Source organism: Pinus tabuliformis, chromosome 8 (genome assembly GCF_031772625.1).
Source record: "Pinus tabuliformis cultivar Carrire ecotype Pingquan chromosome 8, CPIR1, whole genome shotgun sequence".
Taxonomy (NCBI): Eukaryota; Viridiplantae; Streptophyta; class Pinopsida; order Pinales; family Pinaceae; genus Pinus; species Pinus tabuliformis.
This window is the reverse complement of record NC_142294.1, coordinates 185361464-185383328: the sequence shown is the minus strand read 5'-3', so window position 1 is coordinate 185383328 and position 21865 is coordinate 185361464. Positions and strand designations below refer to the sequence as shown.

The window sequence follows — 21865 nt, the reverse complement described above, 5'->3', positions numbered from 1 at the left end:
TGGTTGAATTACGCGCTTCAATCTGCCACCCGATCATCACTCTGCCAGATCAACGGTTGATAGTGCTTTTCGGCCCCCCTTGCCATCCTACCTATATCCAGGGGGCGGGTCCAAACAACTGTTTCCTCCCTGCCAGGCCCGTTACTACGTGTCCCTCTTACCTTATTTCGCACCCCCCCCCCCCACTTACACCGCTAACCCTCTCCGAAAGTGGTTTTCGCTGCTCCTGCCATAATTCGTACTCCCCATTACATCGCCCTCCTCTCCCCTACTGCCACGTATCTCCTCCCGCCTGATCCCACTCCCGCTTACTATTCCATTCCCACGCCTTCCTTTTGCATTCACACATCAATTATTTCTACCAACCATGTGCATCCACATCATCCCCCACCTCCATGTCACCTCCCACCTCCACGTCATATGTATGTTTCATGATCAGTTAAAACTGTGTTTTTTCCTATACAACATAGTAATTTAAAACATTATTTACAAACAACTGACAACGAATTTCCAAAAACTGAAAGAGGTTTTTGTTTATATCATCCTCAGGTACAAAATTTCTCTCGATTTTCTAACAACTATTATGGTTTGGGAGATTCAGATGAATCTTTGCAGACATATTTTCTCGAATTTTCTTGTTTTTAGCTAGTGTTTTCAAATGTGGTTTCCGAGCAGGTGGAAATGAATTTTCAAAAATTGAAAGAAGTGTTTGTTGATAACATCGTCATTTAAAAAAACCTCTCTCAGTTTTCTAACATCTATTATGGTTTGGGATATACAAAGGGATCACTGGACCTTATTTTTCATAATTTCGGGAGGAAAAAGCTCAAAGACAATTAGTAACTTGGAGGTCACCTCATCAAACAAGAGTTGCTATCAAATTCAAATTGCTCTTATTTGTCACTAACAATTCACAAAGATAGTTCCAAGTAGATTCATTAGTTTTGAATTTCCTATATTTCTGTTCTATTTGTGTAACACAATTTGAGATATTTGTAACAAATCTTGATATTTTTTCAAGATATTTTAGTATAGAATTTGTATAAATACTTCATAATTTGAAGTAATAGAGGTTGGGATTTGTAATGAGAAAGACTACCATTCATTGTAAAGTTGTTCACTAAGTTCAAGCGACCTTTTGCAGTAATACAAGACAAGTTGTTTCAGGATTCCTTGTCATATCTATTTGGTGAAGTGCATCTACTATTCTTTGTTTATATTCTTTGTCTACCATGCTTATGTATTCTCTATTCTTAATTGTTAAACACAAAGTATAAGTGCAAAATTTGTTTCTTAGCACTCTGTACTCGGTGTTGACAATTCTAAATGTTTTCCTTTGATATCAAGTTAAAGGATTCTTAACTACTCTTTCGCTTCAATTGAATCTATTTCTCTTCTTCCACTTCATTTCATTTAAATCTAAAAGATCCAATAATATGCCTATCTTGCCATGTTTCACTTAAGATTGATACTTCTGCAAATTGATCACCCCAAGCTCTTCTGACTCCATTGCTCAATGGCCTTCCCTTGCTCTTCGAACCAAACCAATTCAAAAACCAAACTTTGTGCCCAATAACTAGCCTAAAATACTTAATCAAAACAAAGTTAAATTTGATAGAGAGATCCCTCTCTAAATATGGCAGGGATAGATCCTAGCTTCCAAAGTGGTTGGTAGTTACCTCTGTGATCTTATTTTGCAACCTCGGAAATTACAAAGTGATAACATAGTGGCGACCATACTGGGGACCTGAACATTTCAGGTTCCTAAGAAAAGCATATCAAGTTCCAGATCTGATTACTGATGGTGGACAATGATCAGACACAAGAAGGTTGTATCTTTCATGTTGCGACTCCATGTTCAAAGTATCCAAAGCTTCAAAGTTTTAGGGTGACTCCACTGTCAAAGAATCTAGATTTTAGAGCATTCATGGCGACTCCACTACAATTTGATCAGATTTCTTGCTAAACGAGATGATAGGGTATGTGGCAAATCCTCTACCTTGTGAAGTTTTAAAAGAAGCCAGGGATAAATTAGCAATTTTCGAATTGATGAAGATTTTTCAATGACCGTGTTTCGTTGTCTGAAATCAAGCAAATTTTCCCCTGAAAGTAAAGTTTGTTTTCTTGAGTTAGTTGCTGAAAGATTCGAGAAGGATATTGAACTTTTGGATTTTTAGATTTAGTCCTATAATTTCTGATATCCTAAACAATTATTGGAAAATCTTCCTCCTCCAAAACAAGAGGATATTGTATTGTCTTTTGATTTGCAGAGGGATGAGAGTTTTGTTTTTGAACATAAGGCTGAAACTGAACAGTTGGAATCGGGTTTAACCTTGAGAATACAACTGGTGAAATCTTCCATGCTAAATCGGTCAATGAATGCCTGCAAAGGTAAGCTAATTAATCATGCCTTTACTGATCCTATAACAAACTACATGGAGGCTCTTTTCAGCTCAAGTGTTCAATCATGTTTTCATGACTAGATCCAACAACAATTTCCATTGCACTCTACAACTTTGATTTCAAGGACAAAAAGTCAAGTTGTCATTTTGATTACGCTAACAAAGAGTTAAGCAACCCACTTGTTTCAGCAACTACTTGACTGGCTTCATTGGAATTTTTGTATTATTTGATTCAACATGATTTTGAGCAGCATAGAGTAGGTAATAGTGTGCAAATAAGCTCAGTTCCCTGAACATTTTTTCAAGCATTCTTTCCAGTTTAAGTTTGCAATACAACTTTCAGTTCAGTTATTTCATATTTCAGTGTGCAGAATGGTGTTGATTTCAATTTGAGAGTTTTTCAGTGGCAGAGTTTTTATGGCAGAATAGGTTGTAGGTTTTGGGATCATCCCAATCAATCATGCTACTAGTCTACGGTGTTCTTGGCACCTCACAAGGAGAATGCCATCCCTAGCTGGAGCCTATGTTAGGGTCCTATAATTTTTTATAGGATCGTTTTATTATTACTGATGATTATTCTATTTTAGATGTTATAATTAATATTCTATGTTGTAAATTATTTCCAAAAAAGGTTAAAACCTTAAGAAAAATAAAAAAAATGTGTTTGCAAGTTGAAATGCAGCATTAGAAGATAATTAAGTATGTTTAGATTAAATTGATTACATCATTTAAATGTGATTAAATAAATTGTAATAAGGCTTTGATACTATACCTTTGCTTTTATTGTAGAGTTGAAAACGACAAATGGATATTTGCGTATGTGGTTAAATTACGCACTCCAATTTGCCACCCAATCATCACTCCATCAGATCAACGACCGATAGTGCTTTTTGGCCCCCCCTTGCCATCATACCTTTATCGACGGGGGGTACATCCGAAAAGCGGTTTCCTCCTCACCGGGCTCGCTGCTACATGTCCCTCTTACCTTATTTCACACCCCCTCACTTACCATATACCACTCCTAACCCTCTCCGAAAGTGATTTTCGCCACTCCTGCCATAATCTGCACTCTCAGTTACGTCACCCTCCACCTCCACTCCCCTACTGCCACGTATCTCCTCCCGCCTGATCTCGCTCCCGCTTACTGTTTCATTCCCATGCCTTCCTTCCACATTCACACATCAACTATTTTCTGCCAACCATGTGCCTCCACATCATCCCCCACCTTCATGTCACCTCCTGCCTCCACATCATATGTATGTTTCATGGTCAGTTAAAATTGTGTTTTTTCCTGTACAATACAGTAATTTAAAACATGATTTAAGAACAACTGAGAATGAATTTTCAAAAACTAAAAGAGAGTTCTGTTTATAACATCCTCTTGTACGAAAACCTCTCTCAGTTTTCTAACATCTGTTATGGTTTGGGAGATTTAGATGAAGCTTTGCAGACATATTTTCCTGAATTTTCCTCTTTGTAGCCAGTGTTTTCAAATGCGGTTTCCGAGAAGGTGGAAATGAATTTTCAAAAACTAAAAGATATTTTGTTGATAACATCATTATTTACAAAATCCTCTCTCAGTTTTCTAACAACTATTATGGTTTGGGATATACAAAGGGATCATTGGACCCTATTTTTCATAATTTCGGGAGGAAAAAGCTCAAAGACAATTAGAGACTTGGAGGCCACCTCATCAAATAAGAGTTGTTATCAAATTCGAATTGCTCTTCTTTGCCACCAGCAATCCAAAAAGATAGTTTCAAGCAGATTCATTAGTTTTGAATGTCCTATATTTCAGTTCTATTTGTGTAATAGAGTTTGAGATATTTGTAACAAATCTTGATATTTTTTCAAGATATTTTAGTCTAAAATTTGTATAAATACTTCATAAAAATAAGTAATAGAGGTTGGGATTTATAATGAGAAAGACTACCATTCATTGTAAAGTTGTTCACTGAGTTCAAGTGACCTTTTGCAGTAATACAAGACAAGTTGTTTCAGGATTCCTGTGTCATATCTATTTGGTGAAGTGCATCTACTGTTCTTTGTTTATATTCTCTGCCTGTCATGCTTATGTATTCTATATTCTTAATTGTTAAACATTAAGTATAAGTACAAAATTTGTTTATAAGCACTCTGTACTCAGTGTTGACAATTCTAAATGTTTTCCTCTGATATCAAGTTAAAGAATTCTTAATTGCTCTTTAGCTTTAATTGAATCTATTTCTCTTCTTTTACTTCATTTCATTTAAATCTAAAAGATCCAATAATATGCCTATCTTGCCCTGTTTCACTTAAGCTTAATACTTCTGCAAATTGATCACCCCAAGTTCTTCTAACTCCATTGCCCAATGGCCTTCCCTTGTTGTTCCAACCAAACCATTCAAAAACCAAACTCTGAGCCCAATAACTAGCCTAAAATCCTAATCAAAACAAAGTTAAAGTTGGCAGAAAAAGCCCTCTGTGAAGCTAATAGGGCTAGATCTCACCTTCCAAAGTGGTTGGTAGTTACCTCTGTGATCTTCTTTTGCAACCTCGGAAATTACAGAGTGATAACATAGTGGACGAGATTGATTTAAAATTTTAATTGTAATGGTATTTATTGTTAAAAACATGGTTTTAATCTAGTTGTAATTTTAATCTCCCATATAATAAAAGGGTTTTACTTGTAACACCACTTTTCAATTTGAGGATTGATTTGAATATTTGGTTAAACAATACCAATTTCTTTTTTAAGGAACAAATAAATCTTCTATATTATAAAAAGACTGGTTTCGGGGCTAGGCCCCTCACAAAATTTATAATGTTCTTCAAAAACACTATATTTAAGAGTCCAATATGTAGATAGTCTATGTCTACGACTCTTTTTACCAACTATTCGAAGCATATGCCTACTATAAACTCTAAAAAAGACTCTTAGAATTAGTTCATAATTGGAGTACATAACAAAATCTCAAAACATGACAATTTAACTAACATTGGATGGCCTCACCTTTGGAGATATTTCTGGATGCTCAGGGTCATTGTCTTCATTCTTTTATTCCCAATCCAATGTCCATTTGACCCATTTTTTCTCTGGCTCCTCACAGCATTTAGTCTCTATGAAATTATCATCTTCTCCATTGCCTAGATTTTCCTCCAACTCAATTAGTCTTATATCCATAACAAACAGTTCAATAATGCTCTTTCCTCCTCGCCAAGCCTGCTGCTACGTGTCCCTCTTAACTTATTTCGCACCCCCTCACTTACTATATACCACTCCTAACCCTCTCCGAAAATGGATTTCGTCGCTCCTACCATAATCCGCACTCTCGTTGCGTCACCCTCCACCTCCACGTATCTCCTCCCGCCTGATCCCGCTCCTGCTTACCATTCCATTCCCACAGCTTCCTTCCGCATTCACACATCAACTATTTCTGCCAACCATGTGCCTCCACATCATCCTCTACCTCCATGTCACCTCCCGCCTCCACGTCATGTGTATGTTTCATGGTCAGTTAAAACTGTGTTTTTTCCTGTACAACACAATAATTTAAAACATGATTTAAAAACAACTGAGAATGATTTCCAAAAACTTAAAGAGGTTTTTGTTTATAACATCCACTTGTATGAAAACCTCTCTCGGTTTTCTAACATCTGTTATGGTTTGGGAGATTCGGATGAAGCTTTGCAGGCATATTTTCCCGAATTTTCCTGTTTTTAGCCAGTGTTTTCAAATGTAGTTTCCGAGAAGGTGGAAATGAAATTTCAAAAACTGAAAGATATTTTGTTTATAACATCATCATTTACAAAAACCTCTCACATTTTTATAACAATTATTATGGTTTGGGATATACAAAGGGATCATTGGACCCTATTTTTCAGAACTTCGAGAGGAAAAAGCTCAAAGACAGTTAGTGACATGGAGGCCACCTCATGAAATAAGAGTTGCTATTAGATTCGAATTGATCTTCTTTTCCACCAACAATCCACAAAGACAGTTCCAAGCAAATTCATTATTTTTGAATGTCCTATATTTCAGTTCTATTTGTGTAACACAGTTTGAGATATTTGTAACAAATCTCGATATTCTTTCATGATATTTTAGTCTAGAATTTGTATAAATACTTCATAAAAAAAGTAATAGAGGTTGGGATTTGTAATGAGAAAGACTACCATTCATTGTAAAGTTGTTCACTGAGTTCAAGTGACCTTTCACAGTAATACAAGACAAGTTGTTTTAGGATTCCCATGTCATATCTATTTGGTGAAGTGCATCTACTGTTCTTTGTTTATTTTCTTTGTCTATCATGCTTATGTATTGTCTATTATTAATTGTTAAACAAAAAGTATAAGTACATAATTTGTTTCTTAGCACTCTGTACTTGGTGTTGACAATTCTAAATGTTTTCCTGTGATATCAAGTTAAAGAATTCCTAATTGCTCTTTAGCTTTAATTGAATCTATTTCTCTTCTTCCACTTTATTTCATTTAAATCTAAAAGATCCAATAATATGTCTATCTTGCCCTGTTTTACTTAAGCTCGATACTTCTACAAATTGATCACCCCAAGCTCTTCTGACTCCATTGCCCAATGGCCTTCCCTTGTTATTCCAACCAAACCAATTCAAAAACCAAACTTTGATACCAATAACTAGCCTAAAATCCTTAATCAAAACAAAGTTAAATTTGATAGAGAGAGCCCTCTCTGAAGCTAGTAGGGCTAGATCTCAGCTTCCAAAGTGGTTGGGAGTTACCTTTGTGACCTTCTTTTGCAACCTCTGAAATTACAGAGTGATAACACAGTGGACGAGATTGATTTGAATTTTAATTGTAGTGGTATTTATTGTTAAAATCATGGTTTTAATCTAGTTCTAATTTTAATCTCCCATATAATAAAAGGGTTTTACTTGTAATACCACTTTTCATTTTGAGGATTGATTTGAATATTTGGTTAAACAATATCAATTGCTTTATTTAAGGAACAAAAAAATCTTTTATATTATAAAAAGACTCGTTTCCGGGCTAGGCCCCTCACAAAATTTATAATGTTCTTCATAAACACTATATTTAAGAGTCCAATATGTAGATAGTCTATGTCTACAACTCTTTTTACCAACTACTCGAAACATATGCCTACTCTAAACTCTAAAAAAGACTCTTAGAATTAGTTCATAATTGGAGTACATAACAAAATCTCAGAGCATGACAATTTAACTAACTTGGATGGCTTCACCTCTGGAGATTTTGCTGGATGCTCAGGGTCATTGTCTTCATTCTTCTATTCCCAATCTAGTGTCCATTTGACCCATTTTTCTCTGGCTCCTCGCAACATTTAGTCTCAGTGAAAATATCATGTTCTCCACTGCTTAGCTTTTCCTCCAACTCAATTAGTCTTATATCCATAACAAACAATTCAATAATCCTCTTTAGCTTCGTTTTTTCAATCTTCCCTTTCAACAGAACATATCTTGTTTCCAATAATTTTATCTTTATTCATGTCCCCTCTTCTTCCAGGTTGATCCTCCTTATCACTGCTTGCAATAATCCTTCAATCATCGTTGACAATCAATTTAAGAGCGCGTTCAACTTCTCATGCATTTGATTGTGGAACTTTGTGTCATTTCCAACCATTGATGTTCCATAACACAACATAACACTTCATAATACTCTATTGTTTAAAATTCTATCCAACCCCTTGTTAAGCTCTCTCCATTGTGAATTATTCTGATTCCTTTGGAAAGAAACTCCAAAGATTATAAAGCTACCTCCTCCCTTGAAGCTCCATTGAATTGTACTTGAGTACAAATATGCCATATCCATGTAATCAAGACTATGATTTTCCTGAATTGAATGCTAAGGATGGAAAACAATGAAGGGGTCGAGGGAAGTTAATGCCCTTCTCTATTGAAAATACCTATTAATTTACTACTTCCACCAAGATCCAACTATTGATAATTGAGCTTGTGTCCACCTGTTCACACTTAACACTGCCTAGGTATGTCATTTGTTGTTGCCCATATGACTATAATACTCCACCTTTATGCCATACATATAGAGTTCATTAATGTGTCACATATCTATTCTCGAGGATGCTAGAGGTATTACCATCCTTGACTTGCTTGATGTCACATATGGTTGGGAATTCCTCAATTTGCTCCTGAAACAAATTTTCTAATGGAGATGGTTAGAAATTTCTTTTGTGAAGAATTAGTATTGTTCCATATTATTCATGGGATTGGGAGATAAAATGATGACCTTGGGTCCTTTTCCATAATCCCCTGAGCCAGTATTATTCCTTTGTTGGCCATTATATCGGCCTTTGCGTTGAGGTTTCTTTACACGTGATAGAATTCAATATGTTCAAATTCTTGGGTTTGCAAAATAATCCTTTGTAGGGTGGGGGGAAGATAGGAATTATAATTTTCCATGGCTTTTCGAACTTATCAAATCACAAGCATTGAGTCACCAAACACCACAATCTTAGATATTCTACTTGTTATTGCCCATTGTTATCCTCGCCACAATGCCAAATATTCATCTTAGTTATTGGTCGAAATACCCAATCCCCAGGCAAATTTAATCTCTTTTTGTTCAACGAAGCAATAATTACCCCTCTTGCTCTTGCCACCCCTATAACAATACCAGTTGTTAAGATCATAATTTTAAACTATTTTAGTCTTTGGTTTCAAAATAAGCAAAGATGCTAATGCTAACACCACTTTTTGATTTAAGATTTTTGTTGGCAACATTACATATCATGGTTGTAAAAGGTTGTAATTTAAACCTTTACAAAAAGAAAGGAGTGTCAATGGTGGCACCAATTTTCAAAATCGAGGTAAAACCAACCACTAACTGTGACTACTAAAAAAGTCAAACTCTAGAGGGTTCTTGTTAGGTTGGTAACAATATTCTTAGCTTTATGAGAATTATCGATCAACTAGCTACAAATGAAGAATGTTCCATCTAACCATAAACTCTTTGCCACATATAAAATATATGTAATAGAGGCCACCCCCAAGCCAAGGTTTACAATCTATACAAATGGAAACTTATGACTTGATTTTAGTTTCTCTTATTTAACCCAATTTTTATAATTCACATGTAAATAAATCTATATTATAACCATTCCAATGAATTAAACCCTCATCCCTTCTTAGCCTACACAACACTAAGAACAAGATCCCCTCTTATACTAAACAATTCCCTAGGCTGTTCCCCTTCCCTATATACTCTAGCACATGAATGTTAGAGAATATCTATTGCCAAAGTCCAAGAAATTTTAGATGTAAATTAAATTCCCCTATATCTTAGCTATCACCCCATATCCCGCTAATGGTTTTCAAAAAGTTATATGGCAACAATATCTCATAAATTCTTAACCATAATATCATAGTAGTTTAAGCTACAAGAAGAAAAGCTCCAATGAATAATGAATAGGAATTCCTTTGTGTAATGAAAAGCATAGGGTATATTTGCATAGAAAGAGAATACCACTTGTTTTGATGGGAAGCTCCTTGTGTATCAAAAAACAGGTTATATTTGCCTATAAATGGAATATTGTGTGTTTTAATGGGGAGTTGACATGTATCATTACTTTTTGAGGAATCAATCCTATGATTTATGACTATTTTAATAAAATATAAGCAATTCTTAAGGAACTTAAGATAAATGAATGAGCATCAAAATAGTAATAAAATTTCCCTTTTCCACACACCCTTTCTTCCCTTCTTAGAGTCATAACCCCTTTGGCTTTTCTCCCTTCTTCGTTTGTAATCATCATGTATTTTTTAATTATATATCAATGTACATTATACAAAGTGTATCGTCATATGCTTGATTTATAGTCGTTTCACCATTACATATACATTTATAATGTAGGCATTAACGATGACGTATCATACGAATATGTTTGTTGTTGAACATATCCCTTTCCTTCAATACAAAAGTAAAAAAAAGTCTCTCACTAATAGTACCCCATAACAACTATTTTACACGATTTCCTAAAAATAAGTTCATTACTAAGTCAATTACGCCTATAATATGTGCATTTTGGAATTGTTTTTATGACAAAATACTTCTCTATAATCTAACATTAATTAAGAGATATGACCCACATCAACATTTACTTTACGCGTATTCTTGTGCCAATAAGAATACGCTTAATAAAATTGTTCTTCTTACTAACATAACTGTGATATGAAAATGTTTAATTACCCTTTTCTGCTCCATCTATTAAAAAATTAAAAAATATATCATTAAATATTTTTTCGATATTAACCATTAAATAAAACATATAACACAAATTTAACCCAAGGCTAAACAATATTGTATTAAGAACCATTAATTAAATTAATCCAATATTAACTATTAAATAAAACATATAACACACCATTAACCCAACACTAAACAATATTATATTAAAAATCATTAATTAAATTAATCCTTTTAACAAGAATTACTATTCTACAAAAATAATATGCAGATTGCTCTTTAGTACTTGCCTCTTATGCAAAATGTAATATATATATATATATATATATATATAATTTTAAATTAATATAAAATTAAAAATTAATATAAAAATTTAACATAATATGAGTTGTTTTTTGTGAGCTTGGTAGGACTACATCTTCATCATGTCCTATATATCACTGCGATCAGGGTGGGAAATTGAACTAGTAACTTCACATCAAGGAGTGCCTTAATAGAGCACGTCTATCCAAGACCCCGTCAACAACATGATAAGAGTTTAATAAATTTCATAAAATCTTTTAAAAATTTCAAAACTAATGGAAAGTACCAAAAAAAATAATGTTATGAAATAAAATTTTTTGATTTTGAAATGAGTTATGGTTTTTGAGCAAGTGATATTGATAAGCCATCACAATGATCCATAGTATCGAAGAGGCTCAAGTTATCGCAAGAGTGGCGCAATTTCACCATCGAAAATTGAGGGAAGCCAACATGATAAGAGTTTAATAAATTTCATAAAATCTTTTAAAAATTTCAAAACTAATGGAAAGTACCAAAAAAAATAATGTTATGAAACAAAATTTTTTGATTTTGAAATGAGTTATGGTTTTTGAGCAAGTGATATTGATAAGCCATCACAATGATCCATAGTATCGAAGAGGCTTGAGTTATCGCAAGAGTGGCGCAATTTCACCATCGAAAATTGAGGGAAGCCCTTGAGATCGAGAAAAGACCTTTGAATCTCAATAGGGATGACGGCTGGAAGATTAGTAGGTGTTGGATCCCAGCCCTTTTACCTTAACCTCTTCTTCACCCCTCTCTGTTTGTTTAGCTGGTCGTTGTTTTCTCTTGATATCATTGTTTAGTAATAGTAATATCACCCTTTTAATTATTTTTTTTCTCTTGATATCATTGGTTTAGTAATAGTCATATCACCCTTTTAATTATTCACCATAGACGTGGATTATTAATAATTAACTATTGCAATTTTATTCATTTCACTCATTAAAAAAAATTAAAAATTAAAAATTAAAATAATAATAATTTTACCTGAGACTAATATTATTAATATTAATTGGAAATTAACATTATAATATTAGCTTGGAGTTAATCTTATAATATTACTAAAGGTTATTACAATATTATTATTATTAATGACAACAATTTAATAATTTGATATAGAAATAAAAATAATAATTAATAATAATAATAATAATAAATAAATAAAAATTAATAATAATAATAATAATAGAATATAAAAATAAAATATAAATTACCCTAATCTATTATTGATAATAATATTCAAAAATGTAATTTAAAATTAATATAGTAATATTAGCTTGAGATTAATATAATACAATAATATTACTGTAAATAAATAAATAAATAAATAAATAAATAAAATAATAAATATATATTTATATTTATATATTATAATCGTTAAAGGACTTTTTAACCGTTGCCTGTTCATATAGCCGTTTATATAGCCGTTGAAGGACCTGCATACTCTATTTAACGGATTGCTCAGTTTGACTTTATATAGCCGTTGAAGGACCTGCATACTCTATTTAATGGATTGCTCAGATTTCTTGACTTTATATAGCGGTTGAAGGACCTGCATACTCTATTTAACGGATTGCTCAGATTTCTTGACGATGAACCACAGTGGTTGGTTCGAAACGCTTCGACAAATGATTCTCTATGTGATTTTGCTGAAATATCTAACAATCGAATATGGATCACAGAAGTCTAAACTCTTTATTAATAATATCATGTTAAAACAAGAGTAAATGTACAATTATTAAAAATCCTGTTATATTAGAAATATTTAATTTTAATTAAAAATATTATAAAATTAATTAAAATAAAATATTTTGATTTTAAAATAAATTATGATTATTAATATATGATATTGATAATTCATAAGAGTGTAACCAAACCTAAATTATTTGAACACATAAATAAACCATTTTTTAAAATCATTTATTTTTTAGTATAATTTTTATAACACGCCATTCAATAAAACCATATTAAAATATTCACATTTAAAAAAATTATAAAGTGCCCGTTTAAATGCAAGAGTTCGTACTAAAATACATTTCGGAATTGTAAAAAATTTCAGTAATTTTATTGAATGTTTAAGCATTGGGATCTATATAAGCGTAGTCAGATGTCCATACCCCTCGTTTTCAAAGATTATAGCGATTGTTGGTGGAACAGAAGCGGCGTGATTTCCCGGAAAAAATCAAGGAGAGGAGGGTGCCGTATTTTTGCCTCCACAGGTATTCCTTTCTTCCTTTCTTTTCATCTTCTGTGGCTTGGAGAATGCAATGAATATATGCTAACCCTAACTAGTATAGATTATGGGTAGTAACCACAGTGACAGTCAAGCTGCAACACATAGAACCATGGCTAGCAGAGAAACATGGGTATTATTTCTCCCTGTAACAAGATGTTTAGGATTGATTATTATTATTATTATTTTTTCTTTTGCTTCCGGTTTTTCTATTTTTTTTCAACTTAGTTGGGTCACTATTCTTTTTTCTGGGTTTCTTGAATAGTTTGGGATGGGTTTCAGTTTATGTTAGTTTAATATTGTGTGCCTTCTGGACAGTAGGGTAACCAGTGATTGTCCTTGCAGAAACCATAAATGTCAACGATGTTGAAACTGCTGTTGCTCGGAAAGGAGTTTTCCTTCCAACAGCTTTTATTTATTGAATTCCTACATTTTTTTCTCTCATCCTTTGTGGGTATTATAACCCAGAAGTCTACCAGGGAATTGCAAAGATTGGGGTTCAATTTCTATTCCTGGAAAAATTTCTGCCCCTTTACTATCCCTATGCGGAAATTGCCGCAGCGAACTGAACTACTTGACATAATTAAATGGATGCCACAGAATAACATAATTATGCATCTGAACATATCTTTTAGCAGCATTAACAGAATTCCAGAAGCATGCATGGAGGGCCATCAATCTACCCATATCATTCCATGGGAGTAAAACAGATCAAAAGAGCGAGATTCTTGACAAAGAAAACAATTTCAGAAAGAAGAATAGATCTTTACTCAACCGGAAACTGATGTACAGGGAAACATTACAAAAAATTATATGTAACCTGCGCCTTGATAGTTACATCTGGCTTTTGATGCTCTGTTTTTATGTGTCTTGGTTGCGTCTTTTTTATGAAGAGTAAGTCATTGCTATGAAGATCAGCTTAGTAGTTTGGAGGTATAATGGAATTCTGTCCCAAGATAGAATCTGTACCCATTTTCACCCGTATCCTGTTTCCTAACCTCCGTGTTAAAGGTTAAAGGGTAAAATCAACGCTTTCTACTGATTAGACACATTTTTAATGTTTTTCCCGGGATTTGTTATCCAATCCATGACGGTTCTTGGAGTTATATACTTATGTTTTATCACCTGCTTCCACAACTGTCTTTTGTCTATAGATTCCATGGGCTTTTTGTTGCTAGTGATTTTCCAAATAGATGAATGTGTGCAAGCCCCCAAACTCCCATATCTTTTGGATTGGCTATATCTAACCATTTAGCTACGTGAATCCCTTTGTGTATCATGTCTCCCTTTCAACAACAAATCGATGTGGAAAATGGTAACTAGCTTTAGTCTTCATAATTGTCTATGTACCATGACTTGATGTAATCAAAGTACTTGTCAAAAGAAAAGGGGAAGAAAATTGTATTTTGCAAAAAAAAATTATTTATTCAAGAATGGGTTTCTTGCCCATCAATTATTTTGTCTTAGGTTTAGCACCCATTGTGTGCTCTAGGGTTTTGAGTCTTGACAATGTCAAAGTCAAGGTCATGATGTGAAGTCCCTTGGAGGGCTCTTAAATCAATGTAAAATAAATTATTCTTGTATGTAAAATGATCTAGAAACCTAGAATACGACAAATTTTCAAAAAATCTGGATACGATACGACAGGAAACGACACACACACAATGGGTGCTATGTGTGTGTGTCATTTCCTGCCATATTGTATCCATATTTTTTGAAAATTATAAAAATTTCATATTGCCATTCATATTTTAGAATCTAGATTAGATCTAAAGACTAAAAATACATAATCAATTATCATCTATGATCTATCATGATTCATCATCATCAATTCAGCATAAACATTGTCATCATCATTAATGATTATTATAACATTCATGAATTCAACATATCATTAAGTTTTTGTTTCAAATTTCAATCATCAAGTTATCAACATGACAAGTTACACCATCATTACCAAAATTAATAATGCATACTACATAGTACAAAGTACAAAATGAACTATGATTCACAGTCTACTATTATTATTCATAATTCATATGGTTGTTCAAAAGTTTAAAAGTTAAAACACCACTATAAATTACATTTACATATCATCAAATTTCATGCCATTAAAAAGTTCCACATCCTCTCCAGAAGTGGGACTGGGAACATTACTGCCATGTCCACTTGAAGATTCACCTATTGGTGACTCCGCATCAAAGAAAGTCATATGAGACATGGCATTCAATATCATATCCAAGTCAGGCAACTCTGGTTCCATGTCCCATAATTTGGTGGGCCCAAATTTTTATACAACTCTCTTGTGTGATAGAAGGCGAAGGTTTGAATGAACATACACTAGTTCCTCAACCTTCTTAGAGCCCAATTTGTTTCGCTTCACTGAATGGATGAAGTCATATGTACTCCAGTTCCTTTTTGTTGAAGAGGAACTAGCAACCTGTGACAAGATCATGATGGCCAGTTTTTGGATATGTGGAAGTGCCCCACCATAGAAGTTCCACCACTCAATTGGACTCAATTTGGTCTTGTCCCGCATACAATCAATATCACAACCCCAACCCTCTGATCCCACAAAATGAGAAAATTGTGCATGAATTTGAAGCCCAATTTCGGGATCTACAAAAAGCTTTCTAAAAGCATTTTTAAATCCTTCTGCGACTTCTGGGTCTTTGTTTGGTGCGGTTCTTTCTGGATCACTTAGCAACTCTGCAGCATAATATTTTGGATTCACTGCATAGGCCAAAAGGTGTAATGGGGTGGTCATCTTGTTCCACCTTTTGGTCAATGTATTTTTTGTTTCTCTGTAAAATAATTCACCTGTGTCATTTTCCTTGGCATTTATAACCAACCTTATCTTCTCCCAAATTAGGCATATCTGTGTCAAACATACGGAGCAAATCCACAATTGGCTTAGTAAATGCCAAGAGGTACTCCAACTTATCCCACCATTCATCATCAACAACCAACCGTTTCAGTGCTTGTGCTCTATCAGATTGGGATTGCCTCCATTGATTCCAAAGAGAATTGGATACCATTGATTGTAATGCATCTTTCACTTGCATAAGCCTTGTTAAGACTATGATGTGAGAAGCAAATCGAGTCTCGACAACCTGCAGGTGCCAAATTGCCAATGTTTCAAATTTCAACAAATTAAAAATCATAATTTGATTGAATAACTATTATGATTAACGAATAATGACATTTGAGAATCCAATTTAGATATTTGAATTTAGAGTCAGAAATTAGAATTTATGAAATAAACTTTAAAGTATAGGTACCTTAAGGAGTTCCAACTTAGTAAATTCCCTGTGGATGCCTTGGGACATGTGGTGGTTTGTGATAAAGGCTTGAATTTCTTTTGCCTCTTCAAAAATAACTCGAATTCACTCAATTTGCTTCCCCATCTTGCTCAACACGAGGTTCAATGAATGTACAACACAAGGAGTCCAAAAGATGTGCTGATAATTGCCTTCAATAATTAGGCCTGCTGCTCTACACACCGTTGCATTGTCAGTTATTACATGGACAACATTTTCAGGCCCCACCAATTCAATTGCTTAAATCAAGATGTTATCAATGAATTGAGAATCTTTCATTTGCTCCTCACAATCCACTGCCTTCAAGAACATTGCCCTGTGTGGGCTCTGAGCAATCACATTGATCAAAGGCCTAATTCTTTGATCTTTCCATCCATCAGAAATGATGGACACCCTGAAATGCGCCATGAATTACGAATGGGGCTTAATTTTGCCTCCAAATCTAACTTTTTAGCACTCAACATTGTGGTGTGTACCTTCTCATATCTAGGGCTCTTGAACCCTCTTGGGGCTTCATTCACTGTTTTTATCATCTTTGCCTAGTAAGGAGATCGCACAAGGTTAAAGGGAAGACCATTTGCATAAATGCATTGGCCTATAGCTGCATTAGCTATCTCTCGAGCGTCATTATTAAAATTCCTTTTAAGCGGTGCCAAATTAGACCGCTTTGAACAAACAATTCCATGAGAATGAAGTGGAGGCTTTGATGAAGATGCTCCCAACCTTGTTGGGTGTTTTAAATGGGAGGTAGGATTTGCCTCATTTGATTTAGCATTTGCCTCGCCTTGTTCTTTTTGATATTTTGCAAGTTTTGCCTTGCTTAAGCCATTTCCATTTGCCCCATTCTCTTTAGGTGGGCCACTGCATATTCGAACCCCATTGCCTTTTAACCCAAGAAAATGTGCTTTAACCTGTGTGTATGATCTCTTATACTCCTTTTTACACTCATTGGAAACCCATGCCAATGATCCCCTTCCTTGGATCTTCCCAACAATAGTTACATATTTCCAAAGTGGTGACTTTGGATCAACTTTAGGGGCAGATTCAATTTCATGTTCCACTTCCTCTGCCTCACAAATGGCTGAACTTGAAGTTGCCATGATTGATGATGATGTAAAATTGTAAATGAAACTGCAAAATAAAATAAGAAATAATGAAAATAGTAAATACAAACTCTGCTTTAACCTATAGGCTATTATTAGTGACTGACTATACAGGCTGTTGCCAAGCAGAAGTCCAGTTTGTAAGCATTTTTTTGCACAATTGTTTTCGTAGTTGTGTCATTTATTCACATGAGAGAGCATTGAGATGAAAATTTTGTTTTTTTCTAGTTTCAATCTCATGGTTTTGCATACAAAATGTTTAGAGTTTTAACTTTTCATATTTACCATTTAGGTTATTATCTGTTTAGAATATAAAAAATATAAATACCCAATTAACTGTTGAGTTTATAGAAATGTACATACCTATTAAGTTTGGAAGTGTTCTCTCTTGTTTATGTTGCTGATTTTATCTTCTTTTATGGTTGATTTCAATGTAGCGAATAATCTTTGTAGATCGAGTCTAAAAAGTTAAAGGTAGACAAGGATAAGAGTACAAACAGATAAGATGATATCAATTTTTTGAATCTTGACCAAGGCTCAATCAAATGAGCATTTTATGGGGTTCAAATGCAATTAATTTATATATATATGAAGGATCAATAATCACGATTACAAAAACAATTCCAGTGGTTGTAGAACACAAAAATAAATTGGAACCACATGTTTTCTCTTAAGAAACTGCTTGTGGTCCGTTAATGAAACAAAAACGACTTGGAAAAGAGGCAGAAGCGATTTGAAAATCCACAAAGCATCAAAAGACTTTCGCTGACCACTGTGTGGCCTCCTTGTTGTTGACATGTATGTACTTATTAACTGTTTAGTTTATAAAAATGTACCTACCTTATTAACTATTTAGTTTAATAAAAATGCAAATACCCTACTCTCCTTTGGTATTGAACTTTAGCCATTGGGAAAAGCATTTTTGTCATCAAGTTGCATGCTACAACAAACCTAGATATCAATTTAATATATCAATATGTCTGAAAGTCCAGCATTCAAGATTATTTTTGGAGACAATTTGATAAATAGAGGATTTAATTTGGGAGGAAAGGTAGTTATTTGAGGTAGTGAATAAGCAACAAGAAAATCCATCTAAACTTTAGAGTCTAATTAAAGATAATAAAACTTTCGATAAATGGTCATATGAATGCGATTGAAATACAATTGAAGTATTAGAACAACACTCTCTGCCTCACAGGAATGAGAGATTTTGCTTTCTCAGATGAGTTTAATGAATACGAGTATTGTTTTACTGCACTAGGGCGTTAAAGAAAGGAGAGGTCTGACAAGCGACTCACCTAGTCTCTGCATAGTCAGCACGACAAATCACCCGGTCTCTGTATAGTCAGCACGACGGCTCACTCGGTTTTTGCATAGTCGGCACGACGGGTCACCCCAGTCAACAACAGTCTGTAGTCGAAGACTCCACTCCAGCCGACAACGAAAAGTATAAACTCTAGTCGGGGGAAAAACGGGCAGCTCACTCGGTCTCTACACAGTCGGCATGGCGGTTCACCCTAGTCAACAATAGTCTGTAGTCGAAGACTCCACTCCAGCCGGCAACGAAAAGAATAAACTCGTGTCGGCGGAAAAAATGAAAATTTAAACTCCAACACTCAAACGATAATAGATTAATTGATTAGGTTAGTTCACAACTTAGGTTAATAGATTAGGTTCATGAATTATGAAAAAACCAAGAAAAAAACCAAAATAACGGTCCCGACGGGCAGAGATCGACTTAGCTCAGAATACTTATTGCTTTATGGTAATACAGATCACGAAAAATGGAAAACGTTTTACCCTAAACCGGATCTGGGAGGTTTTTCTCAAAAGACGTTTCAAAAACAGCGTAGACCCAACCCCGTTGTTGACAAAAATTCAAAATGGATGGAATGCATTTATTGAGCGTTTTTTTCCCGTTTCGTACAAGGATCCGAATCTGAAATTGGATTTGGCATTTCAGGGGTTGCAGATAGCTGTTTCCGACAACATAGCTAGAAACTAGCAAGTGATGGGTCAGCCAACCCACCAAGTTGGCCCCACTAAAGGCAGTTGCACCCCACCAAGAGACTATATAAAGAAGAGGTATTCGACATCCTTGGATACACTCAAGCAATTTGCACTCCTAAGAAGTCTGAGGAAATTTCAGAGCGAGAAAAAGGAGAAAGGTAGCAAGGAAGAAGGAGAAGGTCTCGTTGTTTAGTTTGGGCAAAAAATTCTTTATGTGGAAAATTCGCACGTGTGGGAAGGATACTATCTCTGTTTAGACTTTGGACTAGAAAAGAATAATAGATCGAGTTCACGAGAGAAGCATTGTTGTATGGGTGGCTAGCTTATCACGTCGTGAGTTGTCTCGATCGAAGGTCTTGGAAGTCTTCCTTGAATTTCTATATGAAGATAAGTTTCTGGGTTTTCCCCCGTGGAGGGGTTTTGCCTTGGCATAGAGCCTATTTCTAGTGTTCTTATTTTGCATTGTCTTGATGATAAAACATAACATAATAATAATGATGATGGACTATTCTAATATCATAGAGCCTATTTCTAGTGTTATTATTTTGCATTGTCTTGATGAGAAAACGTAACATAATAATAATGATAATGGACTATTCCAATATCACAAGAATTGTCAATGTAATAAGAGAAAACTTTTAAAACTATGTTATCCCTAGTTTTCTCAACACGGTATTAGAGCGTGGTTCGCTTGCATAAGGGCAGGAAGGAGATCATTAAAGGCCTCAACACAATCTAAGACTGTAGGCTAGGACCAACCTCCTAGAAAAGGAAGTTCCGAATTATGGGCATAATTTCTAGTCCTTGTCATAGGAATAAATTTGTAGCCTTGTACCAAGAGAATGAAGTGTTTTTGAGAACATTAAGAGCTCTGTTTTTCAAAATGTGAAGGGATGTTTGTACAACTCAAGAAAAGTTGAATTCATCTAGGAAAAGATCAAAGTTCTTGGGATGTTTTTCATGAAAAATAGGAATCCGAAATCTCTGTGCTATGTCAAATCCGAAATTTTCTGAGCATGAATATTAGTTCTTTTGGCTAAAAGCTCCTTGAACAAGTTTGTTGAATTGAAAAGAGGAGCCGAGACTCCTATTGCAAAATTTTGGGCATAAACATTCATATTGAGAAACATAACGTGAAGCTACAGTCGTTTGGAGAAAGCAACCGAACCCCCTACTTGAGCATAAAAGTGTAATCACAGTCATTCTATAAGAAAGCTGAGACCTTTAAATTTAGGTTCAAGCATAATTTTGATTTTCAAGATATTCACATTCTCCTATTCATACGAAATTTTGATCAAGGGATATTTTGAGCATAAATTTGAAAGCATAGTCTCACTGTCAGATAAATCTCATCTGGACAAAATCTTCGCTATGCCTGAGCATAAGGTCCAAGTGTTGGGAAAAATACTGAGAGGGGGGAGGGAGGGGGGTTGATTCAGTATTTTAAAACTCACTTAAACCTTTCAATTTCTTATTCAGATTTCCATATGCTACTGTCATTAAGTAAACTAGCTTATGTACACGACTATGATGAAGGAAAACAACGTATATCCAGTTAACTAGCTTTTCATATATTTCATTGTCTATTCTACTTTAACCAGTATGTCATTACTTCATTAGCCTTTAATTGAACAATAACCATGAGCAGTAAGAACAAAATAAACTATCACACATAAGCAACACATCAACACATGAGGAGATCAAGATGTTTAGGTGGAAACCCAATGTGGGAGAAAACCACCGCTGTTGTCATCTCTGTCTCCATCTTTTATTATAAAGGAAAACATCTTACAATCTTGTACTCGCATAGACTCATACTAGTACACAGGGACCCACCTGTAGAAGGCTACAACCTTCACTCCTTCTCCAACACCCAATGGAAGAGAGCTCTAACCCCCTGATCTTGTTTATCGACACCCACCGGAAGGGAGCTCCAACCCCCTGATCAGATTCACTAGCTACCATTGGAAGGAAGCTTTGACTTCCTCACTGAAGGTTGCAACCCTCAACACCTCTGTGGACCATGTTTCATAATATTTCATACAGGACCTACTTGACCCAAAACATCAAACCTATAGACCACTTTTCATTATATTTTCAGATTGTACCCACTACCATTATTTAACTCCAATGCCAAATAGCAATACTGAAACCAATCATTGTATCAAATCACTTAATCACTGAATCAATCAAATCCCTGAATTTCTACCATTTCTTACAACTGAAGCAAACCAAACCATAATAGATATAAACCATCAGATCATCAATATACCAAGCCAA

General features: G+C 34.5%; 1 protein-coding gene across 19 annotated transcripts in view; it reads left to right on the top strand.

Moving 5' to 3' along the window:
- Positions 1-12981: 12981 nt before the first annotated feature.
- The window catches only part of LOC149234760 (protein ANTI-SILENCING 1-like), a 143862-nt gene continuing 134978 nt past the window's right edge, over positions 12982-21865 (top strand). For 15 of the 19 annotated variants that reach the window (XR_016246111.1, XR_016246118.1, XR_016246121.1 and 12 more), the window contains exon 1: positions 12988-13138. The gene's annotated coding sequence lies outside the window, so the exon portion shown is untranslated. The other 4 variants (XR_016246113.1, XR_016246109.1, XR_016246110.1 and 1 more) reach the window with 3 other exon arrangements.